Source organism: Lepidochelys kempii, chromosome 14 (genome assembly GCF_965140285.1).
Source record: "Lepidochelys kempii isolate rLepKem1 chromosome 14, rLepKem1.hap1, whole genome shotgun sequence".
Taxonomy (NCBI): Eukaryota; Metazoa; Chordata; order Testudines; family Cheloniidae; genus Lepidochelys; species Lepidochelys kempii.
In genome coordinates this window covers 23,982,276-24,008,762 of record NC_136393.1, presented here as the reverse complement: position 1 = coordinate 24,008,762, position 26,487 = coordinate 23,982,276, and the positions used below count along the sequence as shown (strand labels likewise).

The window sequence follows — 26,487 nt, the reverse complement described above, 5'->3', positions numbered from 1 at the left end:
CCTGGCAGTGGTGCTACCTTCAGAGCTGGGCTCCCGGCCGGCAGCCACGGAGCTTTCTGCTGCTGGGGGAGGTTCCTGGCGGTGTCTCTGATCTGGCCCTGGGAGCAGCCCATGCAGGGGACGAGGTCCTGTTCTTCCCCAGCCCAGCCCGAACTTGCAGCTAGAGCCTGGCACACGGTAGGAGCCCCTGCCCGGGACGCTTCCAGCCCTGCCCCTCCCCCATTCCAGAGTCCAGCACTCAGAGGTTAAAAGGGCCTGGAACTGGCGGGTGGTGGGGTTCCCTCCTGACCACTGCGCTCGGGGCAGTTGCCCACATCACCCACCCGTAAGATCCGCCCTTCCCCTCCACCTCTCCCACCATGCCACCCTCACTTGTGCACTGTTGCTGGCAGCAGCGCTGCCTTCAGAGCTGGGCACCAGACCAGCAGCTGCTGCTCTCTGGCCGCCCAGCTCTGAAGGCAGCGTAGACGTAAGGGGGGCAGTACTGGGACATATTCCCCCCCTCCCCCGCCGAGCCAGATTTCACAGGCTGTGATGCATTTTTCATGGTCATGAATTTGGTAAAGCCCTACTCACGGGGCGGGACTGGGGCTTTAGGCAGAGCAGAACTCTGGGCGGTGCTGGGACTCAGGTGCCCCACGCAGTCACAGTTCCTCTCCTCGGTCCTCCTCACTGGGCTGGGGCCTTGGGGTGTAATTTTTAACTGCCCCAAACCTGCAGTAAGTTAATACCCTGCAATACTTCCCAGGGTACCCAGGGCTGGGAGGCACCTCGCCACCACCTGCCCTTTGCCTGAGGGAGCCTTTTCTGTGCCTGCCAGGGGTCAGCTCCAACTCCACTGGCCACACGCACTCGCTGCTGGGCCTGCCGTCACTGCAGGGTAGCAATAGGCCCACTCTGCCCTCAAGCCCTATGAGCATCTCTCTGGAGCGTCCAGTCCCTGGTCCCCTGGGCACTGGCAGGATTCACAGATTCACTATTTCCAAAGGAACAGTAACATCCTCGGCCCCAGCTTACCAGGTCCAGCTCAGATCACTGCTCCACTTAACACACAGCGCTGCCATAGGCTCACAGCGAAATCACCCCTCAGTTCAACAAAGCCAAGCGTCAAGTAGAAGTGTTGGAAACAAATGGTTACATATAACAAAGTCATAACATGTGTTCTAGAGCCTAGAGCAAACTAACAAGGTATTCTCCTGTCTAACCAAGTACAGCTCACCCGAAATCCTTGCAGCACTTCACAGCCAGGCAGGTTTGGACCCTTCTTTCATGAGACATGCGTACGGTCAGTTTGTCTCCGAGGGGATGGATCCAGTAGGTCTCTGCACACCGAGAGAGATCAGACCGATCCTTTGTCTTTATGCTTAAACACCACAGATGGACACACACACAGCCCCCTGCTGTAAGTTTCTTCCTGTAGATTTCCCTTTTTTGTGGATTTTGCAATCTAATTTTGCACCTGGCTCACTGCGCAAAGAGACATCCAACATCAGGCACACAATACACAGATGGTCAGACAGGGAGGTAACTTCAGTTGTCTCCTGTCTGAAAGGAGCATCTGGGGTACATCACCTCCTGTGACCTGCCTTAACTCCGAGACCTTAAGGGCATCATTGTCCGTCTTGAGACACAGCTTCTTATATAGTATCTGTACAGAGGTCTTGCTCCGATTATAGTGACCATTGGGCTACTGGCTCTTGACACAGAGCTGGCAAACCCGCTTTGTGAACTATTCTGTAGACCACTGTGACTATCAGGCATCTCAACCAGGGGAACATGTACTCCTGGCCATATGCAGAGACCTTCCAGGTGATACATCAACTCATCCAGATATTTACCTAGTTTTAAAACAGGCTACATAAAAAGCACTAGCGAAGTCAGTACAAACTAAAATTTCAGATCGTGACTTGTTTACACTGCTCCTGAAAGAGGTACAGTCATCTGGAAAGGTTTAAAACGACTGATGTAAAGATCAGACCCAGGGGATTCCTGGAAAACCTTCTGTGCTGCCTGCCACTTGGCACCAAGGGGTCCCTGGGTCACATGCATCTTTCCCCCAAACTCCATCTCTGGGCAGGCTCAGCTTCTCTCTCCTGCAAGGAGGGAACTGGAGCCAAGGCCGTGCAATAGCGCTGTCTGCAGTGTCTTGAGAGAGTGCGCGCCAACCTCAGGGCAGACTGCTGGGAACCAGGGCACAAATCCAAACTGGCTGAGAATTCTAGACCTAAATTTCACCAACCAAACATGCAGGGTAACCTTCCCCGGCATTCTAACAGCCTAGCCATGCAGTCCTCTTGGGTTCTCCGATCTGTCTCGCAACCCAGGTGAGCCTGCCTTTGAGAGACAGATGATCTCTCACACTCAGAATCACAACAGTATTCAGGTTACTCCCAGTCCCACAGGCCCAGGCATCCCAGGTGAACTGCACCTTAGATGTCACACCAAAGACTGAGCACGTAGCCAGTCTTATTATAGGACAATTTATTAAAAAGGAAATAAGATTTATTTACAAGGCTAAAGCAGGTGAACATACATACCTTTTGAAACTTTGTAGCTTAGTTGTGTAACAGAAGCATCTATAGCAGACATGGGGACTTTGGCATGACCTGGCACCTGGTCTGTCTGTGTGACACCTACCCCCTCCCTGCCCTTTTCAAACCCACTGGGCTTCAGGAAGGGAGAGAACAGACATTTTTCCTCTTACTCCTACGTTCCAGGCCCTAGGTGTCCCACGAGGAGTGTAACAGGGGTCCTACTCCCTTGGCAGGTGCAGCGCTCTTAAAACTAAAAATGGAAAATTAAATTAAAGTTTAAAATGTTCATTCTTTCATCCAAAGCAATATCTGGCAACAAAAACCAGGAACTGGTGGTGTAAACCTGCAAACTTCAAAATCAGTTGGGTTTTCAAAACACCCCAAAAACTGACCATAAAAAAATCTTGTTAAAAAGTTGCTGGGGGGGGGCGGGAATGGAGAACATCCCCCCTCAGCTCTATTCCAGACCATAAAATGGGAATGATGAATATTTTTAAAAGATTCCATAGATAATTTTCTGTAGTAAAAGGCTTCTGTGGGGGAATGTCAGGGCAGTGAAAGCTGAGGCTGGTGCCTTGCCTCAGTTAGGCAGAGCTCCTGGTCCAGCTGAGGAGGGGTAGGAAAGGCTGGATTTGAGCCGTTCCACTGGCGGAAAAAGAGACGGCACGGGTTGGGGGACAAGATGTGCAAATAGCATCTCTGGTTTTCACCTGAGTCCACAGTGCTCTGCCCAGTGATGCGCAGAGCATTCCCCGATATTCTGGAAGTGCTCAGATGTGATGGTCACAAGAAATCACAGTCAGGCTTTTCCAGGGCTAGATTCTAGAATACTCTTGTTACCAGCCCCCGTCCATGGCAGCCTCCTGTGCCTGTGTAAATGCATCGGGTTTGGTGCAGATCCAGGGTCTCTCACTGGTGCATCGCAAGCTGCTGACCGCACTCAGACCGTTTAGATACGCGCAGTCTCCTCCTCCTCCGATCGGAAACCTGCAAGACAGAAGCCAGGGAGCTGGTGTCAGGTAGGAGTTGGACATTTCCCACCAGTCACAGGCAGGGAGAGACGCTCTCGCACAGTGCAGGGAGCTGCTGCACTCACAGCCCCTCACGATTCCCCTTCCTGCACCTGCTACAGGCCCCAGCTAGAAAGGGGGCAGTGGGGCAGCAAGGCCAGGAAAGGTTCGAAGATCAACAGACCTCCATGGAGCATTTATGCCGGGTGGGTATTAATCCAGTTCCTACTCTCCTCCCGCCCCCCCCCCCCCCCCACCGCACACCCAGCTGGGTCTGGATGGGCCCCTGCAGGCCCAACCCACCCAAACTGCCCTGGGCGCAGGTTCCAGGTGACTCTCAGCGTGGCGAGGAGCAGCAGTAACGCCGCACAGAAGAGCTGGGTCCAGCGCTCCCTGGACAGTTTACATCAGCTCTCGGGCCAGAAGACTGTCAGGACAGGCTGTATTGCAGGGGGCGGCTGGAGTGAAATGCCAGCAGCACAAACCCAGCGGCCATGGGGTGACCCCAGCCACTCACACAGAGCTTCCCGTGAGAGCTGGAGGCCAGCGCTTCCCACCTGGGAACAGGGTGGGATCAAGGCCCACAGGCAAATCCTCCCCCATGGTCCCATCCTGGCTACTCACAGTAGTCATGTGCTGGGCTGGGAGGAGGCCCAGCACTACCCTTTGGGCAGGCCGGGATCTCCCTGCCCTCAGGCCACCAGCCTCTGGCTCGGGGTGAGATCTGTCCCAGAGAAGGGAGAACCCAGCTCACAGCCACCTGAGCAGATGGCTGTGGGTGGCTCCCCCACCAGCATCACCCCAGACGAGCTCTGATGTGATCTCCCTCACATGCTCTGTGTGTATATCAATTTACTCACTGTTATTTTCCACTGAATGCATCCGATGAAGTGAGCTGTAGCTTACGAAAGCTTCTGCTCAACTAAATTGGTTAGTCTCTAAGGTGCCACAAGTCCTCCTTTTCTCTTTGCGAATACAGACTAACAGGGCTGCTGCTCTGAAACCTGTCACAATTAAATGAATAGGCAGCAGGTCTGACACAAACAAAAGGAAGTATTTCTTCACACAACATACAGTCAACCTGTGGAGCTTGTTGCCAGGGGATATTGTGAAGGCCAATAGTATAACTCTGTTCAAACAAGAAGTAGATAAGTTCACAGAGGATAGCTGGACCAGTTCCTATCAGCCAGGATGGTCAGGGATGCAACCCCATGCTCTGAGTGTCCATAAACATCTGACTGCCAGAAGCTGGGTGTGAATGGGATGGATCACTCGATACTGACCCTGTTCTGTTCATTCCCTCTGAAGCACCTACCGCTGGCCAGTATCGGAGGAAAGGACACTGGGCTAGATGGGCCATTGGTCTGACCCAGTCTTAGGTACTTACAGCTGAATGGCATTTTTAAAAAAGCCCTTTGCGATTGATGGGAAGCTGGAAAATGTGCCCAGAGGAGGCTTAGAAAACAAGTCAGTTGATGACCTGTTGTTTGATCCCAGTCAGATATTTTCACATATTCCAGCAAGGATGCCCTGATGTCAGCAGCAGTCTGTCTTTGTGATTGCCTCATGAGCCCATCTGTTAGCAGGCCTGTTTGGGGTCTGTCCACACCGCAGCTGGCACCATGCCATTGCAGAGAAACTAAATGAATTCTTTGCAGCAGTCTTCACGGCTGAGCATGTGAGGGAGATTCCCAAACCTGAGCCGTCCTTTTTAGGTGACAAATCTGAGGAACTGTCCCAGATGGAGGTGTCATTAGAGGAGGTTTTGGAACAAATTGAGAAACTAAACAGTAACAAGTCACCAGGACCAGGAACTCAAATGTGAAATGGCAGGACTGTGAACTGTAGTCTGTAACCTATCATTTAAATCCGCTTCTGTACCCGATGACTGGAGGATAGCTAATGTGACGCCAATTTACCAAACTGCATAAACAGGCATCTCAGTGGGGTGTTAACCCTGAAATCTGCCACCCTGCGGGCGCCCACCCCAGCAGAAGGCTCTGGGTGCATCATTGCCATCCCCTCAGAGCTCTTCCAGGGTGATGCTGGTGGGGGAGCCACCCACAGCCATCTGCTCAGGTGGCTGTGAGCTGGGTTCTCCCTTCTCTGGGACAGATCTCACCCCGAGCCAGAGGCTGGTGGCCTGAGGGCAGGGAGATCCCGGCCTGCCCAAAGAGTAGTGCTGGGCCTCCTCCCAGCCCAGCACATGACTACTGTGAGTAGCCAGGATGGGACCATGGGGGAGGATTTGCCTGTGGGCCTTGATCCCACCCTGTTCCCAGGTGGGAAGCGCTGGCCTCCAGCTCTCACGGGAAGCTCTGTGTGAGTGGCTGGGGTCACCCCATGGCCGCTGGGTTTGTGCTGCTGGCATTTCACCCCGGCCACCCCCTGCAATACAGCCTGTCCTGACAGTCTTCTGGCCCGAGAGCTGATGTAAACTGTCCAGGGAGCTCTGGACCCAGCTCTTCTGTGCGGCGTTACTGCTGCTCCTCGCCATGCTGAGAGTCACCTGGAACCTGCGCCCGGGGCAGTTTGGGTGGGTTGGGCCTGCAGGGGCCCATCCAGACCCAGCTGGGTGTGCGGGGCTGGGAGGGGACGGAGTAGGAACTGGGTTAATACCCACCCGGCACATATGCTCTATGGAGATCTGTTGATCTTCGAACCTTTCCTGGCCTTGCTGCCCCACTGCCCGCTTTCTAGTTGGGGCCTGTGGCAGGTGCAGGAAGGGGAATCGTGAGGGGCTGTGAGTGCAGCAGCTCCCTGCACTGTGCGAGAGCGTCTCTCCCTGCCTGTGACTGAAGGGAAATGTCCAACTCTGACCTGACACCAGCTCCCTGGCTTCTGTCTTGCAGGTTTCCGATAGGAGGAGGAGGAGACTGTGCGTATCTGAATGATGTGCATGGGGACAGCAGCTTGCGATGCACCAGTGAGAGACCCTGTATCTGCACCAAACCCGATGCATTTACACAGGCACAGGAGGCTGCCGTGGTAGGGGGCTCGTAAGGAGAGTACTGTGGAATTAGTCCCAGAAAAGCTGGACTGATCTCTTTACAAGATCACATCTGGGCACTTCCAGAATATCGGGGAATGCTCTGCGCATCACTGGGCAGAGCACTGTGGACTCAGGTGAAAACCAGAGATGCTATTTGCACATCTTGTCCCCCAACCCGTGCCGTCTCTTTTTCCGCCAGTGGAACGGCTCAAATCCAGCCTTTCCAACTTCCCTCAGCTGGACCAGGAGCTCTGCCTAACTGAGGCAAGGCACCAGCCTCAGCTTTCACTGCCCTGACATTCCCCCACAGAAGCTTTTCACTACAGAAAATTATCTATGGAATCTTTGAAAAATATTCATCATTCCCATTTGGTGGTCTGGAATAGAGCTGAGGGGGGATGTTCTACATTCCCGCGTGCCTTCCCCCCCCCCCCCCAGGAACTTTTTAACAAAGTTTTTTTATGGGTCAGTTTTTGGGGTCTTTTGGAAACCCAATTGATTTTGAAGTTTACAGGTTTACACCTCCAGTTCCTTTTTGTTGTTGTTGTTTCCAGATATTGCTTTGGATAAAAGCATGAATGTTTTAAACTGGTTTTAATTTTCCATTTTTAGTTTTAAGAGCGCTGCACCTGCCAAGGGAGTAGACCCCCGTTACACTCCTCATGTGACACCTAGGGCCTGGAACGTACGCGTAAGAGGAGAAATGTCTGTTCTCTCCCTTCCTGGAGCCCAGTGGGTTTGAAAAGGGCAGGGAGGTGATCAGTGTGACACAGACAGACCAGGTGCCAGGTCATGCTAAAGTCCCCATGTCTCAAGGGGACCCTGAGAAATACACAGCTGGGATCAGGCTGGCTCATCTGTGTGTTAAGATAGGTATTAGCGTTATAAGAATGTGTGTTGAGCCTTTATTGAACGCTTGTGAGCTGCTGCAGCATTAATCTCATTTCTTCTGACCTCTGTATCCCACCTTGTGAGGTAATATTGGAGCGTTTGTTTTGGGAGCCTCTGTGACTGTGTAAATCAGCAGACAGGAGAGCGAATTAAGGCATTCAGGAGTGTGAAGTGCTGATCTCCAGCAGCTCAGAGCACAGGGGAGGAGGTGGGATACAAGAAGGAACTGCATCTAGCTTGTTGATGCTGGGGGCAGGGTTTTCTAGGCATAAGCAAGAGATCCCCAGCTGCTTAGCCTGGGTTAGCCCTAAAGGACAGAGTTTATAATGGACCAGTGATACACAGACTGCGGCTCATGAGCTGCAAGTGACTCTTTAATGAGTCTTCTGTCGCTCTTTTTAGCACCTGATATTAAAACACTGTGATTTCATTGTTAACCAGTCAGGATGCTTTTACTATGTTATTAGCCACTAAGTTATTTGCTGCGATCATTTATATAAAAACCTAAATATTTCCCCTGCCCTTCTGTTTAAATATGAGTAATACTATAGTAAATGAAACAATGAATTCCTGCTACTGTGGCTCTTTTGGGTAAGGCTGATCACTAATTTCGCTCCTGAACCACCGAGCTCAGAGCATCACTGCTATAGATGCTTCTGTTACCTTTTGAAACTTTGTAGCTTCGTTGCGTATGTATGTTCACCCGCTTTAGCCTTGTAAAGAAATCTTATTTCCTTTTTAATAAATTGTCCTATAATAAGACTGGCTACGTGCGTGGTCTTTGGTGTGATGTCTAAGGTGCAGTTCACCTGCGGTGCCTGGGCCTGTGGGACTGGGAGTAACCTGAATACTGTTGTGATTCTGAGTGTGAGAGACCATCTGTCTCTCAAAGGCAGGCTCACCTGGGTTGCGAGACAGATCGGAGAACCCAAGGGGACTGCATGGCTAGGCTGTTAGGATGCCGGGGGAGGTAACCCTGCATGTTTGGTTGGTGAAATCTAGGTCTAGAATTCTCAGTCAGTTTGTATTTGTGCCCTGGTTCCCAGCAGTCTGCCCTGAGGTTGGCGCGCACTCTCTCAGGACACTGCAGACAGTGCTATTGCACGGCCTTGGCTCCAGTTCCCTCCTTGCAGGAGAGAGAAGCTGAGCCTGCCCAGAGATGGAGTTTGGGGGACCGATGTATGTGACCCAGGGACCCCTTGGTGCCAAGTGGCAGGCAGCACAGAAGGTTTTCCAGGAATCCCCTGGGCGTGATCTTTACATCAGTCGTTTTAAACCTTTCCAGATGACTGTACCTCTTTCAGGAGCAGTGTAAATAAGTCACAATCTGAATTTTTAGTTTCTACTGACTTCGCTCATGCTTTTTGTGTTCCCCTGGTTCCCCTGGTTTTGTGTTCCCCACTTTCCCCTGGTTGAGAACCAGTGGTCTACAGAATAGTTCACCAAAGGGGGCATGTGAGGTCTGTATCAAGGGCCAGAAGCCCAATGGTCACCATAATCGGAGCAAGACCTCTTTACGGATACTATGTAAGGAGCTGTGTCTCCAGACGGACAATGGTGCCCTTAAGGTCTTGGAGTCAAGGCAGGTCACGGGAGGTGATGTACCCCAGATGCTCCTTTCAGACAGGAGACAACTGAAGTTACCTCCCTGTCTGGCCCTCTGTGTATTGTGTGCCTGATGTTGGATGTCTCTTTGCGCACTGAGCCAGGTGCAAAATTAGATTGCAAAATCCACAAAAAAGGGAAATCTACAGGAAGAAACTAACAGCAGGGGGCTGTGTGTGTGTCTGTCTGTGGTGTTTAAGCATAAAGACAAAGGATCGGCCTGATCTCTCTCGGTGTGCAGAGACCTACTGGATCCGTCCCCTCGGAGACGAACTGACAGTACGCATGTCTCAAGAAAGAAGGGTCCGAGGCTGCCTGGCTATGAAGTGCTGCAAGGATTTCGGGTGAGCTGTACTTGGTTAGACAGGAGAATACCTTGTTAGTTTGCTCTAGGCTCTAGAACGCATGTTATGACTTTGTTATATGTAACCATTTGTTTCCAACACTTCCACTTGACTCTTGGCTTTGTTGAACTGAGGTGTGATTTCGCTGTGAGCCTATGGCAGCGCTGTGTGTTAAGTGGAGCAGTGATCTGAGCTGGACCTGGTAAACTGGGGCCGAGGATGTTACTGTTCCTTTGGAAATAGTGAATCTGTGAATCCTGCCAGGGGACCAGGGACTGGACGCTCCAGAGAGATGCTCATAGGGCTTGAGGGCAGAGTGGGCCTATTGCTACCCTGCAGTGACGGCAGGCCCAGCAGCGAGTGCGTGTGGCCAGTGGAGTTGGAGCTGACCCCTGGCAGGCACAGAAAAGGCTCCCTCAGGCAAAGGGCAGGTGGTGGCGAGGTGCCTCCCAGCCCTGGGTACCCTGGGAAGCATTGCAGGGTATTAACTTACTGCAGGTTTGGGGCAGTTAAAAATTACACCCCAAGGCCCCAGCCCAGTGAGGAGGACCGAGGAGAGGAACTGTGACTGCGTGGGGCACCTGAGTCCCAGCACCGCCCAGAGTTCTGCTCTGCCTAAAGCCCCAGTCCCGCCCCGTGAGTAGGGCTTTACCAAATTCATGACCATGAAAAATGCATCACAGACTGTGAAATCTGGTCTCCCCCGTGAAATCTGGCTGCGGGGGGAGGGAGAGATATGTCCCAGTACTGCCCCCCTTACGTCTACGCTGCCTTCAGAGCTGGGCGGCCAGAGAGCAGCAGCTGCTGGTCTGGTGCCCAGCTCTGAAGGCAGCGCTGCTGCCAGCAACAGTGCAGAATTGAGGGTGGCATGGTGGGGGAGGGGGAGGGGAAGGGCCGATCTTACGGGTGGGTGATGTGGGCAACTGCCCCGAGCGCGGTGGTCAGGAGAGAACCCCGCCACCCGCCAGCTCCAGGCCCTTTTAACCTCTGAGTGCTGGACCCTGAAACGGGGGAGGGGCAGGGCTGGGAGCGTCCTGGGCAGGTGCTCCTACCCTGTGCCAGGCTCTAGCTGCAAGTTCGGGCTGGGCTGGGGAGGAACCGGACCTCGTCCCCTGCATGGACTGCTCCCAGGGCCAGATCAGAGCCACCTCCAGGAACCTCCCCCAGCAGCAGAAAGCACCGTGGCTGCCGGCCGGGAGCCCAGCTCTGAAGGTAGCTCCACTGCCAGGAGCAGTGCCGAAGTCAGGGTCACAATACCGTGACACCCCTCCCCCAATAGCCTTGAGACCCCCCCCCCCCTTGACCCTCTTCTGGGATGGGATCCACACAGTTACAACAGGGTGATATTTCAGATTGAAATAGCTAAAACTGTGAAATTTAAAGGACTTTTAAAAATCTCATGACCATGACATTTACCAAACTGGATGGGTGAATTTGGTAGGGCTCTACCCAGGAGACTAAACAGGGGGTACTTCACGTTACAGCTACACAAATGTGGATCCTCAGTTGCACTGTTTCTATCACGGCCGCTTCTTTCTGGCAGATCCATTTGAGCTCCGCGGCACGCGTCTCAGACAGAACCTGGCTGCCTTTTATCCACCTGCAGCTGTTCCCATCAGCAGAGCCTGAGAAGCTGCAGAGTGAGAGAGAGTCCGTGTCACTGTGGGTCCCTGTAACAAGGAAAGGCCCAGGGGTGAGTCTTTCTTTCCCCTCCCCGTAGTGGGAAGCTGGGCTCTGGTGTTGTCCTTCATCTCTAACTTCCCTGCGGAGCGTGAGTCGAGAAGACATCCCAGGCTGTGAGGTGAGTTAGGGCAGTGGCTCTCAACCTTTCCAGACCACTGCACCCCTTTCAGGAGTCTGATTTGTCTTGCGTACCCCAAGTTTCTCCTGACTTAAAAAGGACTTGCTTAGAAAATCCGACATGAAAATACAAATGTTGCCACAGCCACTATTGCTGAAAAATTGCTGACTCATTTGTACCAAATAATTATAAAATAAACCCATTGGAAATAAGTATTGTACTTACATGTCCGTGTGTGGCGTACAGAACAGTATGAACAAGTCAGTGTCTGTCTGAAATTTTAGTTTGCACTGACTTCGCTAGTGCTTTTTATGTAGCCCGTTGTAAAACTAGGCCAATATCTAGATGAGTTGACCTACTCCTCGGAAAAGCTCTGTGTGCCCCAGGCATACATGTACCCCTGCTTGAGACCCACAGAGTTGGGGGTCTGGAGCAAGGACCATACGAGGCTGAATCCCATGGGGTGGGTGACCTGGTACTTGTTCATTGGAAGCACCACCTTGATCTCCTGCATCTCAACTTTCCTTTAAAAACGAAGTCTGATGGGTGAGAGGAAACCTGCACCGTGCGGCCTGGGTAACGGAAGAGCTGCAGGGAGCTGAGGACTTGTCCTGATTAGGGCTGGATTCCCAAAGGGACTTAAGAGGCTAATGGCCACTTCAGGCACCCCTGTCTCTTGGAGTGCGAAGTTCCTTGGAGAATTCCACTGGGTGGGAGACTCAGCTGTGAAGGGAGGGGGAGGGCAGGAGCATCTCCTCAACCCAAGATTGGAATAACTGAAGTAATGTTCCTTTTGCACAGAGCCTCAGCTCTTTGGAACCTCTGCAAACGCTTTAGCCACGTGTTTAATTCCATCCGCAGGAGTAGCCTTGGATGGCAGTGGGAGGGCTCAGGTGTGTATGTGTTTGCAGGACGGGCGCTCAGGGCCTGCCTGCACACCACACTCACTAGGCGCTGGGTGCATGACTGCAAGGTGCTGGGCTGGGGAAAATCAGCCCTGGGTGGTTATTTTGAGTAGAAAACCAGAGCCACTTCTGGGGTCTTTCAGCTTCTAATGCCCTTTCCCTTCTGCAGCTGGATTTCAGCATATGATAAAATCCCTCTCAATGCCAAGTCAGTGCCATAAATCACTGGACTGGGTGCAGAAATCAGTAGGCGATGTTCTCTTGCCTGGGTTATGCCAGGGCTCAGACTAAATTATTCTTCCCAAAACTTTTAAAAGCTGAGCCCCCTCCTCAAGGCAAAGAAACCAATCGTGCCCCTCACCCGTCAGCAATGTGTTAGCGACCCCACCCCCCATTTTCTTGTATACATCTTCAAACCCCACCCTTCCCACCATGGCAAGCCCTTCTCCACGCTTCAGGAGACGCTGGAGTAAATGATCCTAACCGTCCCCTCTAACCTTAAGACCTGAGGGACCCCGTCCTGGAGCATCTTAAAAATCACAGTTCCCAGACTTTGGAACAGGGGCTGCTTTGCCGGGCTCACCTTTCTCCCTCCGTCACGTTGGCCGTTGAGGATAATGAGCCTGGAGATCTCATTCCCGCTGCTCTGAGTGGTGACCATGTGCACACGACCCAACTCAGCTCTTACTGTGTCCCAGGAACGTCTTCATCTTCTGGGAGAATCATGGCAGCAGTGGGATGATTTAACGGAGTCCCTTAGTCATGGGGCCTTTCTCTCTCTCTTTAGTTTCAGAGCCAGCATCCTGGAATCGTCTCACGGTGCGTGGAGTGGTGGCAGTGGTGGGGGTGCTAGTCTCACTATACGAATGTGGGCTTTGGAAAGGTAGAGGGAAAGTGTTTGCCTACTCGCGACTCGTCTTCAGGAAGCTGCTGACTCATCCCTCCCAATAGCCTAGAAGTCCGCAGGATTCACAGGAATCTGAGCTCCCCGCAGTGCGTGACAGGGATGGGGACCAGGCCCAGGGAACCAGAAACAGGAATCGAGACCCAGCCCTGGAGAATGGGGAGGGAGACCTGCTAATGGAGGACAGACGCTTGACCCAGGAACCCAGAGAAAGGGATCCATTAGGTGGGGACACGGGTGTGGCCCAGGAAACTGGAGTAGCATTGCCAATCCTCCAGGATGACCGGGAGACTGCAGGAATTAAAGATTAATTGTCATGTGATAAAATCTTCAGGAATATGTCCAATTAAAATTGGCAACCCTAAACCGGAGTGGGGGGAGGGACCCATTAAATGGAGACAGACTTGGGCTGGGGAACCAGCTAGAAGAGCTGATCCCTCTTACGATGCCCCTCAACAGTGGGGACTAGACTAGGCAAAACTTTTCATCTAAACCTATTTTAGATTCAGCAGTTTGCGAATTCATATCCGGTCTGCTGAATTGTTCATGTCCAGACCCTCCCCCGAGTTCTTAAAAAGTCGAAGCATTTAGTTTAGACACTTTCCAAACAATCCATTTTGATTTTTCAGTTTGAAACAATCTTTTGTTAAAAAGTGTCCTTCAGTTTTATTTTAAAAATTCAAAAAGTTACAACCCTTGAAATGTTCCTGTGTTTTTTTTTGTTTTTTGTTTTTGTTTTTTCTTTAAAGCTTTTTGGTTCATCAAAAATTTGGAAAAAAATTAGTTTTGTTCAACCTGAAACCAGTTTTTTTCCATCTCTTTTTTTGGAATTGTCAGCGACCAAAACATTCTGTTTGCCCAGCTCTTGGGGCGGGTGAGGATTTTAGTGGTTATATTGTGGGTCTCTGAGTCTCCTTGTTGCTCAAAGTTTTCTTACTGTAACAAATTGATTTGAGATGAGGGCAAGATGGACAAAAGCTTCCTAAAAGTGTGGGAGGGCTGCTGGCACCCAAACTGTGGCCCAGCCCCTGTGCCACCCCTTCTCCTCGAAGTCCGGCCCCCTCAAAACGTCCCTTTCCGAGGCCCCCCTTCATGCCGCCTTTCTCCCTGAGCTCCCACTTCACACTGCCCCTTGCCCCCAAAACACCGCCCCCCTCCTGCTCCTTCTCTCCCCCCTCATCCAGTCGCTCACACTTATGGCCAGTAAAAACTGGTGGGCCCTGGTCTCCCCTGTTCCAGCACCCCTGGATGAGAGTGGGAGAGGATGAAGAACTCATTTCAAATATAACTCCCCCCCACCTCAAAAAAGCACAATTTGCCAGCAACAACAAAACGGGCCAGTCACGCTGTGTGGTGTGTTACATTCCCGTCCTGGGGCGGTTTATGTCTTTGAGAATGTGAACCCTGCAGGCCTGGGTGTTTTTCTGCGTAATGTGACCTCAGTGCTCCTCAGGAGAGCCATTGTTTGTAAATGTTTCAGGAGCAGACATATTTATCATTCATGGACAGACGGACATTTATTCATAATTAGAACTGGTCAAAAATAGCAGGGGTGGGGAGGGTCATGAAAATTGAAGAAGAAACCAGTTCCCCCCCGCCCCATATTCTTCAAACTTATTTGCAAATGTTTTTAATGAACACATTTCTGTTTAGTTTTGGTGGGAAAACCTCCACGTTCTCTCTCAAGTGGGCAGGGAAATCCAAAATGTTTTTTTTAAAAAGGGAACTCTTTTCAAATGATCAATGTAATCCAAAGTGGCATTTTTAATTCAAAGGTTGCATTGTGAGTGTTAAACCGTTTTGAACCAGCTCTACTACTATATAACAAGATGAGTTTATTTTTCATGATGCATTGTTTGGGCCACGTTCCACGTGCTATTTCAGTTTTTGCACCGCTCTTCTCTTCTTGCGTCTGCCCCTCTCATAAGCTGTGGCCTTAATCTCAGCCCTGGATACACTTTAACCTGCATGTTTAACTTTAATGACTGCTGTGAATAATTCCATTTCAATGGGACAACTCGGAGGTCGGGTTTGCGCTACGGCTCTATATCAGTGTCACTACGTCATTTATTTAATTTTCTTTCTTTTATTTGTGAAAGTTATTGAGAGGTGAAAGCAGGAAAAATACATGAACAGGTTGGGACAGTCCAAGTTTAGAGTGCAAAGTGACAGCAGAGATGAGGTATCTGCTAGTTTTCCATAAGTCTCTCAGGGTTACCCAGGATAACTTTGGGGATCTCTGTCTTGCATCTGGAATGTTCCCTGGAAGTGTCCAAACAGCTCAGAGATGCAGAACCATTTCCTGGATCCATTCTTACAGCTGTCTTCCCCGGAAAGCAGTCTGGCAAGAGTTCCTGTCAGCTCTTTGCTAAGTTATCGCCAAAACACTAGAGTTTTCAGGTGCCGAAGTAGCCCTTTGAATCATGGTGAAATTATCCTCCCAGCCACCACCAAAATTTGAAATGGTGCCCCTGCGTGCACGGTACCCTACCGTGCTCCCCCAAGAGGAGCTGCATAAACAGGCAACTCTGCAAGTTCTCTGCATGCCTCTGCAAGAGACCCCCACGCCCCTCCATTTCCTTGGCCACATGTATCCTGTCCCCATGTTGGTGGCTAATCCAGAAAAAGGGGGAAAGAGCTCATCACTGCAACCACCTGAGGGATGTGTTGGGCTGAGCTCAGCTGGTCAAAGCAGGCAATAGGGACAGAATCGGAGACTTGAAGCTCCTCGAGTGACCTCTGACCTTTCCAGATCTGCCCTTCAATCAGACACAGCCATTGTAAAGTTTAATGTGATAGTAACTAGACCCATTTTAAACCCTTCACCACACAAGACAAAGCCTGTAGGATTCATCATGCGCAATTTATTTCTCCTCCCCTGGATTCCTGCAGACACCTTGGAGCTTTCCCTCCTCTCTCCCAGGCTGGGCTCACTTGATTGCAAGAGCTCAGCGGAGGGTCCAGCTTTGCTCTTTCGCTTCCATTCTTCACACCTTTGGATGGCTGCATTTGCAACTGAGCAGCCTGATGGAAACACTGAGTCCTCTGTCCAAAGACTCCCTGAGAACAGGGGGAGGTTCGCCTGAACTCTCAGGAGTGGAGGCTTGGCCCATAGGGCAGGGTTACCATGTTTGAACTTTCAAAAAAGAGGACACTCTGGGGGCGGGGGGGGGAGTTGTAGCCCTGCCCCCTATCTACTCCCTCCCACTTCCTGCCCCCTGACTGCCCCCCACAGAACTGCCAACCCATCCAACCCCCGCAGCTCCTTGTCCCCTGATCGCCCCCCACAGGACCCTGCTCTCCATCTAAGCCTTCCTTCTCCCTGTCTCCAACTGCCCCCTCCTTAGACCCCCCCCACCCTAAATGCCCCCCTAGAACTTCCCCCCCAACTGGCCCCTGACTGCTCCAACCCCTATCCGCACCCCCGCCCCCTGACAGACCCCTGGGTCTCCCACACCTATCCAACCACTCCCTGTCCCCTGACTGCCCCCACAGAACCCCCGACCCATCTAACCCCTCTGCTCCCTGTCCCTTGTCTCCCCGACCCCTCTCCATATGCCCACCCCCTGACAGGCTCCCCCCAGAACCCCTGACCCATCCAACCCCTCCTGCTCCCTGTCCCCTGACTGCCCCTTGGGACCCCATGCCCTTCTCCAGCCCCCCGGCCCCCTTACCCTGCTGCTCAGAGCAGTGTGTTTGGGGTGCGGAGCCAGACACAGTGCCGTGCTCCCCCGCAGAGCGCACAGCTCCCCAACCCCTGCCCCCAGAGTGCTGCATTGGGAGGGAAATCCCGGCCCTCTGGAGAGTTTTACAAATTCCTCCCGGAGGGCGATTTAAAACCCAAAAAGCCGGACATGTCCGGGAAAATCCGGACGCATGGTAACCCGACCACAGGGACTCCAGAATTTGCAGCTGCTGCCAACTCTATGGTGAATCCTCCAACTCATCACCAACCATCTCTTACCCATTCTGCCACCCGGCCCCACGGTCTGACCGTGCAGGAGAACAGAAACCCTTTGGGACAGCAGGAGAGTCTCCTCAATGCCGCACTCTTTGCATGGCTTCCCGCGGTCACCGGGAAACACGACTACCCTGCCCCCAGGAGTCTCTCAAGGAGCTGCCGGCGCAGTCACTGGGCACCCACTCGTAATGGTCTCGGGCAGTGGCATTGCAGAGGGAGCTGAGCAGACCGTCCCTTCTGTGACTTCCTGAATTGTTGCCAGGACGGATTCTCCTCTGCGCTAGAGTGAGTCCCTGAGGAAAAGCAGCTGTGGTGGGGGAGGGGGCAAGACAAGCTCTCCCCCTGAGCCCTTGATTAGCAGGTAAGCAGGACTCTGGGAGCCAAGGAATCAGTGTGTCTTGCTGGGAGAGCAGAGCTGGAGAGCAGAAAAGGGTACTGGAGGAATTGTAGAAAAGTCAGTGTCATGGCCGAGTCATGGGCAGCCAGATCTAGTGGGCAGAGGCAGAGTCCACACTCACGAGACAGGAGTCGAGAGTCAGCTGGGTCAGGACACTGGAAGAGCAGAAGCAAAAGACCAAATTGTGTTCAGCACCTCAAGTCAGATGAGTCACCCCGAGTCCGGATGCCAGGAAATCAAGCCTGGGGAGTGGGAGCAGGAACAGCCAACACAGGGTCCAGAGGGGGCGGGGAGGAGCTCGGGTGTTCAGACAGCTTCTTGTTCCTGCTGCTGGTTTAAGGAGGTCCTGGGGGCCGATTAGCTGCTCTGGGACTCTGCCAATAGGAGCCTCAAACTGGGTCTGGACTTCGTCAGTCCTAGGTAAGCAGTTTTTCGTAGGTTTCCAGGTGGCGTGCTGGAGGGTGGCTGCTCCCAGGAACCCTGCACACCCGGGTTAATGAGCCATGGGTCATGACATTGACTGATCTCTCCCCGCTCAAACCTCCTGCATGAAACAGTCTCCAGGGTCCCGGACGCATCCTCTGAGAATAAAAAAACACAGTCATGAGGACAAATAGGCTATGGAACAGGAGCCCCCTCTTTGTTGCAACAACCCCAAGTGCCCAAAAGAGTGGACGGTTCTTACCTCCAGGAGATGCCTGGGATCTTCCATCTAAGCCTCAGTGGGACCCCTGTTTCTTGGTCTGACATGATGAGATCATCTGTCCCCACTGCTCCCTGCGCTGTTCTGGCTGCAGCACACATCTGTGTAAGAGGCTGGGCCAGAGAGATGTTACAGTCAGGGTCCAGGCAGCCCAGAAGGAGAACAGAGGGTCTGAAACCAGAAGATGAAGCAATCAAAACAGCGGATTCGAGAGAGTGGTTTTGTACCCTACAGGGACATCAAAGAAGGTCTGTAAGGAAAGCTGAGATGTTAGTCTGGAAACTGCTAAGGCAAAGATTGTGACTTGTTAAGGTTCAGTTTAAGTCACTACAAAGTATGTTTTGTTTTCTTTGTCTGTTTGAAATTTGTCTCTTTCTCTTGCTTAGTTTCACTTAAATCTCTTCTTTGTTACTGTGCTTCCCAAAGCACCTCAGCGCTGGGTGTTCGAGTGAAGTGTGAGTCTCCAGCCTACCCAACAGGCTGAGCTGTGCCCTGTCTCTCTGAAGGTAGCAAAAAATTTCTGAGTGGTGCTGGGCCCAGAGTCCAAGGGCAGTTCACCAGACATCTCCTGTGAAGCCCAAAGAGACCAAAGGAGCAGGAGAGATTCAGGCCCCACTGATCCATGGGAACTTCCCACAGAAGAGGCTACACAGGGCTCCAGACACAGCCAGCAGGATCCCTCCCACAAGCTGGGCCGTGTCCTTCCCCTGCCAGCCCCACAGCTGCCTCCCCACCCCAGCCTCAGGAAGCCCTCCCACCTCCCTGCTCTCCCCACCCACTCTCCAATACCAGGCTGTTTCCAGAATGGAAGCAGGTGCGTACCAGAGTTCACTCACCGCTAGATGCTGGCCAGGCCTCGTGTCACCGCTTTCTAGCTGGGCTAGCAACCCCGCTGATACTCACTCTTGCAGTTTGTTGGCTGAGAACTCAGCCCTCCAACCAGATGACTGGCCTTTACTCCACTCCTTCCTGGGTCGTGCTCCTTCCAAACAAAGTCCAAAAATGTCTTGAACAGAAACAAGGTCTTCCACCCTCGTGGGGAGTTCTGCCTCAGCCTGATTTCGGCTCGGCCTGCCCTTCTTGGGTTTCCATGGTCTTCTGTGTCCCCTTCCTTAGGGACGGTGAGAGAACCCAGTCCTACCCTGGACTCCAAATCCGGTCCAGCCCGCTGACAGGTTTGCTGAGGGGATGGTGAAACCCTATTGCTGATCAGAAGGAGGTCAGAGTCTGTTCTTTAGGAGCTGAAGGTCCGTTTGTCCTGCTGCAGGAAGTGGAGCTGGAGAGCGGAGATGTTAGGTGAAAGAGACTGCATGATTGAGTTGGAGACTGAGGGAAGGGAGTCTCCTCCCAGAAACGGTCCCAGAGAACAGCTTTGAGGAGTTCTCTGGGGAGCCTCCTGCTAGGAAAAAAACAAGGGTGGCACATTGATGGAGATGTCTCTGTCCCAGGGATGGGGGAAGCTCCCAGCCAGGCTATGCAGCAGGGATCCCATTTCTCCCCCAAGAAACCCAGATGCCCAAAGAAGTCAATGGCTCTTACCTCCATGAGGGAATGGGGTCTTCCCTCTCAGCCTCTTTGAGAACTACCACTGCTTGGTTTCCTCGGACAAGGGACCTGCCCCCACTGCTCCCTGAGGTGGTTCAGCTTCTGACTGCACCCATCTGGGAGGCTGTCACACACCCCAGGGCCTAGGAGACACGGGGGGAGGAGGCTCCTCTTCATGTCAGACTCTGAGAGCCCATAGAGGGGCCAAAGGAAGAAAAAAGGGCAGGAGATGAAGCTAGCCCTGAGCCTCTGTCCCATCCTCACCTCCGCAAATGTGGAGCTTCCTGAGCTTCAGTTGGGCAGACAGTCTGTCGCCCTGACCCAAAGGTCCTTCTGTGCCATATGGGGCAGGAAGATCTCTGCCTGGGAGCACGGGCAATGGGATTGGGGTGAGATCAAGGAAAGAGGGGAGGGGTATGGGTGGGAGGGAAAGAGCTCCTGCCCCAGATGAAGGAATTTCGGGGGCCGAGGGAAGGACCAGCTCCACAGAGAGGGCAGAGAATTTCTGTGAGTGCCAGGGGCCTCCATATCCGCTTCGACTAGCCCCGCATTTACAATGAGACAGAACAGTACCTGCAGCAGGGAGCGGGACTTGCTGAACAGGGAGGGGAACCTTTAAGAGCATCAGATGAGCCACAGCCCTTGCAGCGCCTCGGGCATCTGGTGCAAGTGCCTGATGATGTGAAGCTGGCCCATGACCTTGGCTGTGACATCCTCGTGCTGCAGGGGAACGAGAACATGTCAGAGACAGAGACACTCCCCAGGAATCAGGGAAAATTAAGGGCACCTGGAACCAGCACCATCATTTCCACCCAGCAACTGCTCATGTCTGAGTGGTGGATTCACCCTCCTGACGCCCAGGATGGAGGCTTGCTGTCCTCTCTAGTGACCTCCAGTACCAACCCCCCTCCTTGTCGGGTGGGCTCCTGCCACCGCCCCATCGGTGCCCCTGACAGCTGTTCCACCTCCAACCCACCTCGGGAGACTGCTCAAGTTCCTAGAACCCTCTTCTCCACCCCTACCTCCATCCCCACCCAGGTAGGGCAGGGAGGGGGCTCTAGCAGGGTGGCGGGGGGCAGAAGGGATTCTGGCAGCAGTGAAGTGGGATGGGGAGAGGTTGAGACCTTTCCCCAAGTAACCCCAGGGACAAAAGCTAAAGCCACAGGATGGCAGCCCTGCTGAACGGGCCAGTGAATGGCAATAGGATGGGAATGAGGCCCTGGCCCCCACCCCAAGCTCCTGAGCCGATTGCAGTTGCTTACCGTGACCCCCATCAGTCGCTGCGCTTCCCCCAGGAGGGAGTAGACGAGCATCAGCCCAGCCTGGCTGACACGCAACAGGGGGTCGTGGATGGACAGCACTGCTGTCTGCAGGAAGGATCTCTTCTGACCAATGGAGAAGAATTTTCCAAAGACCTAAAACCAAGAGGACACGGGACTCGAGCAGATTGCCCAGAGCCAGCCTCCAAGTCCTGGCGGTACAATGGCATCTAGTGCCCCAAAGGGCGGGGAAGAGAGCTGCTGTGGCCAAGGCAGTTCATTCCCCAGGAGGCTTTCAGGGTCCCAGGGCTCAGGGAAGCCCCTTTATTAAAAGGTCGCAGATGCTGAGGGACCAAAGCCTCCAGTGGCTCTTTCAGAAGGGCAATTTCTGGCAGGGGCCAGGATAGGCTGGAAATGGATCTCTAATGTGTGTGAGCAGGCCCACTCTGCTGTGCAGGGCACAGAGACGACAAGGGACCCTGTGTTGCTTCCAGCAGAGAGATCTCCTGCATCTCAGCGGCTAGAGGAGTGTATATGGGGGGAGATAGGGAGGGAGTTGGAGCTGAGAGACCAAAGGTCTCTTCCCCGCAGCTTAGTGATTTCTCTCGTTGCTGGGAATGGCCTCTGCATCTCCTTGGTTTCTTCACAGGGAATCCAACCTGCAGCCTGACAAGGACAAGTAGACTCATGGCCCAGTCCCCATCCCAGACACTCCTCGGAGACTTTTCTTCCGCGACAGCAATTCAGCTTGTGGGAGGCGGGACAAGCTCACACAGTCTCTCTCACGGGGCGTCTGTGGAGCAGCATTCTGTCGATGCCCTTGTCGATCCAGGAGCCGCTCCAGGGCCTCCTCTGTGATGTTGTGGCAATCACCCATTTCACCTTTGACTCCAGGCTGGGGGCACTGTGTTACGGTGTGTTGGAAGGTTTGGATATTCTCACCACAGTTGTGAGACGGGGGCGGGGGGGTGTCTTTGATTTTCTACTTGTGCAGCAAGTAGCCGCAACTTGGGTCAGTGACAATGTGCTTCTTTGGAACAGTGGCTGAGGTCCAGATACTCTGCCATTCCCTGGCCGGGTCTGGAGACATGAGGGGCGCGCATGTGGTCCATATTGGCTCTGGAGCTCACTATGTCCCCTACCCAGTTCCCAGGTTGGGGCATTCGGCTTCCTGACCTGCAATGGAATTGGGCAAAGCCCACCTCCTTTCTCTGCTTCTACAGGGTGCAGGGAATTAAACAAGGGTCTGATCAAGCAATCCTGACTGACTGACTCAGGGCTCTCCTCTCAGACACTTGGGGATCAGCCAGCGGGACAAGGAGCAGAGAGACACCCAAAGCCATAATCCTATATTAACTCACCCACCCGGGGATCCTCCTTATGCCACGGAGCAATGCAGCCATGTAAGACACTCAAATCACGGCAACTAGCGAGGTTCCAATGTGGGACCTTTAGCACCAGCCTGTCCCACTGGTTGCTGGATGAGGAACTCTGAGCTGGAAATAAGGTGTGGGCTCTTTTCTTGTCTCCAGGAGGCATCCACTGCAGGGAACCCAGCCAGCCACATTCCCTGAGCTGTGTCATGCCCTGGCACAGTGCCCTTACCTCCCCGACTCTGGCTGTATTCTTGTAGCCTAAGAGCCTTCTGTCCTGGTGCCAGTCATAGCACCAGAGATCTTCTGCATCATGTATGGTCAGGCCTGGAAGAGAGAGACAGAGAGAGAGACTTTTCTCCTCATTCTGGTTGCAGTTTCTGTGTCCTTCCAATCCCATTGGTGGCTCCACAGTGGAGTGGAGAAGAACAGAGGCAGAGAGAGACTTGTCCTTCAGCCTGGGTGAGTCTGAGAGAAATGGTCTGGGGTCCCATTATCCACCTGTGGTCACTCTCAGTCCCCTATTGGGTTCTGTGTCCCAGCTGGGTTCCTTACCCCTCTGTTGGAGCAGCAGCTGGTAGAGCCGGTAAGTCCCCTCCCTGGCCTGCCGGCTGATGTCCTTGTCTGGATCGCTGACAAACAGAGCCAGCTGGGCCACATGGTGACCCATCCTGGGGAACTCGGCAGAGATCTAATGGAAGAGAGAGGAGAGGGGACTCCATCAGCATTTTCCTGTCAGCTCCCCTGGGCCAGAGGGCTCCTTCCCCTTAGTTCCTCTGCAGGAGATGCTGGGGGAGAGGAGCTTGAGATCGACCCTTCATTTTCTCTGCTGCCAAGGGAGCACGGAGCTGCTTTGGGATGCCAAGCAGGGACTGGAGCATGGGCCCCTTAAAGGCCCAGGGGCAACACTGAACCAGGACAAGAAGAACTTGAGTCAAGCCTAGCTCAGTCCCTGCTCTGACTCTGCCTCCCCATGAAGAACCCTCCTAACCCACAGCCCCGGCAGCAGCAGATCCTGCAGCCCGCTGGAGCCAGCCCGCCACCAGCTGGAGCCAGCAAGCTGGGGTCGGAGCTCACTTACGTCAAACTCAGGGAGGGTGACTGTGTATCTCAGCAGGGCTGTGCTGCTCCTGATGGCCCTGGCTCGCTCCTGCGACACCCTGGACACGACCCACAAGTTGATATTCTGCGGGGAAAGGAGGCAGGTCAGACTCAGTGGCCAGGTGCACCTGCTTTGAAAATGAGCTCCCCACGCCCCCAGCTCCAGGGGCCTCAGACATTCTGTGCAGGGGGGAATATCTGAGGCCTTGGTGGCAGAGCTTTAGAAGGGGATTATTTCACCCAGGATGCAGCTTGTACCCTGCAGGTCACAACTTGTCAGCGTCTCTCTAGATTGGGACAATGTTCGGGGTCGGGGCTGGTCCCCTCCTCCCAGAACTCCTGATTCCTGAACAGTTCACCAGAAAGGAGACTGAACCCTCGGCCCTTCCCTGCTACGAAAATCCTTGCGGGGATGTAGGGAGTGACTGAGAACACAATCCCCCCAGGAATTTCAGAGCAGATCAGAGGGAAGGGCTGATTCCCTGGGATCCTCCTGTTTCTCTAGGAAGGAGCGTGTGCCTCTTCTCTGAGAACCATCTCCCAAATCTCATGGGGTGTGTGTGTTGCAGGGGTGAGGGAAAGGTGGGTTTTCAGACTCTCACTCCCCAAGACAGCCAGGAGCCGTGTGGTTAGTGCTCAGCAGAACCAGGCAGTGCTCTGGCTTTAAGTCCCAGCTCCTTCCTCTGTCCCTCAAGAAGGAAGGACCTGATACTGCTTGCACTGACCTCCCCAACCAAGGACGGCCCACTGGGGACCCAGCTAGGAGGACACAGTAGAAAATGGATCTTCCAGTCTCTCCTTACCAGTCCTCCAAAGAGTTCAGGTGAAATGGGGCTCACCTCCAAGATGAAGTGGAGCCTGTCTGTGCCTGGGGACTCTGCCAGCAGGTTCCCCAGCATGGCATCCAGGACCTCTGGGATGACTTTGTGCAGAGCCTGCAAAGCATGGGTCAGAGTTAGGGAACCTGGGCCTACACGTGCCACAGGATGGGAAGAGGGGTCTCTGGGAAACAATGGGGAGACTCCCAAACACATCTCCTGGCCTCTCTCCTTCACATCCCACTGCAGGCAATTCGCAAGAATTGATGACCCCTGGACCTTTGATCCATGAGCTTAGCAGGTCTCTTCAGAGTGCCTTGTAGGCAGAAGAGTATAAAACAGCCAAGTTGCTATGGATGGAAGCTGGGCTTCTGGATAAAACAGGGCTTATGAAAGAAAGAAAGAAAGAAAGAAAGAAAGAAAGAAAGAAAGAAAGAAAGAAAGAAAGAAAGAAAGAAAGAAAGAAAGAAAGAAAGAAAGAAAGAAAGAAAGAAAGAAAGAAATCCCCCAGGGAGGGGCAATCTCTAACCTGCTGGAGGCAAGGATCCAACCCTGCAGTTTCTTCCATCTCTGCTACCCCACCCCTAAATCTGGAGCTCCAGTGAATCAAGGGAGCAGGGACCAAGGACCACTCTGGAAAAGTAAGAGGATGGAGGAGGAGGAGGTACCTGGATGTCGGTGGTGTCCTTCTCCGTGCCCAGGGTGAAGACGGAGTGAAGGGCAGCTCGCAAGAGGTGGGTCTCTAGGGCTGGCTCCAGGGCAGGTTTCATGGTGCTGGCAAGAGAGAGGAGCTGGTATTAGACTGTGCAGTACGGGGGTGGGACTGTCGCCAACACAGACACCAACCCACAGGGATAGAGGCACAGGCTGGCGAGAATGGAAACTGAGGCACTTCGCTAGGGAATGACAAGGCCAAGGTGTCCCAGACAGACAGTGGCAGGACAGGAATAGCTCCTGTTCCCTGGAGCCTGCTGCCCCTCCTGTATCTGAGCCCGGGAATGAGCCCCTCCCCAAGGCCCCTGTCATGTTATGGGAGTGAAAAGAAGAGCCCCACCAGGAGAGAGTGACCCTTCCCACCCCACCATCTCTGCCAGAGGCGCCACTCTTGGGAGGTGACCTGGGAGGGACAGTGACGGTGACTCCCAGCCTTGGGCCTGAGCAGCACTGGGGTGAGGGGAGCTGGCGGGGTGGGGGGGTGGGGCTGTTTCGGTACCAGAGGTTGCCCACTGCAGCCAGGGAGTGGGCGAGGACGGCGCTGGGTGACGAGTCATCGGGAAGCTCCTCGATGAGCTCCTGTGAGACGCAAAGGAGACAAAGGAGCATGTGAGATTCAGGCCCGACTGACACCTCCCAGGGAGGAGATGACACAGCCAGTGCCCCACATGGCCAGAAGGATCCCCCACCACCTCCCGCTCCCCCGATTCCTTCCTGCCCATCCAACTTGCCCCCTTCCCGGATTCCTGCCCAGCTCACTCCCAATCCCCTTCTCTCCTCCTCCCTGTCAAAACTGCCCCCATTCAGCCCCATCCCGACGACCAAGCTGGGACCATGTGATTCCTTGTCCCCCACTCTCAGCTGCCCCCCAGCCCCACAATTCCCCCCCTCCCTCCAGTTGCCGTATGGAGTGTCTCACTCACCACGATCCTCTTCACCACAGCCGCCTTGCAGCAGCGCGGCTCCAGCGTGTCCTCCCCTCTCTCCCGTGCAGCCAGACATGCGGGGTAGATGGCCTGAAGGAACAGGAGCTGCTGCCCCTCATCCTGGACCCACCAGGAGTGGGGTATAGCGAGAGAGAACCTGTTAGCGAGGGACCTTCCTGCCCCACCCACACCAGCTCCAGGGCTCAGGCCTCAATGGGGGATTGTGGGGACCCGCCGATTGTCCAAATCCCCCACCACTCCTACGCAAGCAGGATCAGGAACTGGGACAGTGCCTGTCGGGGGAGACGACCTCGGCTCTTGTGGGATAAACACCCCCATCTTGGGGGTCCCACATAATGGATGTAAAAGGGCCCCATTAGGGGTGGTGGATCAGGAGGGACAAGACCCTCGGCAGGGGGTGGGGATGCTGGGAAGGAACAGGGCAATCTTGGTTGCAGCCCAGGTGGGGAACATTTGTACCTTATCTCTGCACTGGAGCTGCTCTCGGATGACCTTGAGAGCAGCTTCATCTTTGGACATGTCCACCCCTTCCTCCTGCTCCGAATCCAGGGGGGTCCCTGCACCAGGGAGGGAAGGACAGGGGAGTGGTGGGCAGAGCAGGATTCAAGACCCCCCTTCCCACCTTAGGCCCCAAGGGCAGATCAGGCCCCAAACCCCCCTCTCAGGGATGCCTTCAGCCCCCA

At 53.6% G+C, this 26,487-nt stretch overlaps 1 pseudogene; it reads right to left on the bottom strand.

The window, feature by feature from the left end:
* Positions 1 to 3,275: 3,275 nt before the first annotated feature.
* Positions 3,276 to 26,487, bottom strand: part of LOC140898028 (C-type lectin domain family 2 member D-like) — a 63,530-nt pseudogene continuing 40,318 nt past the window's right edge.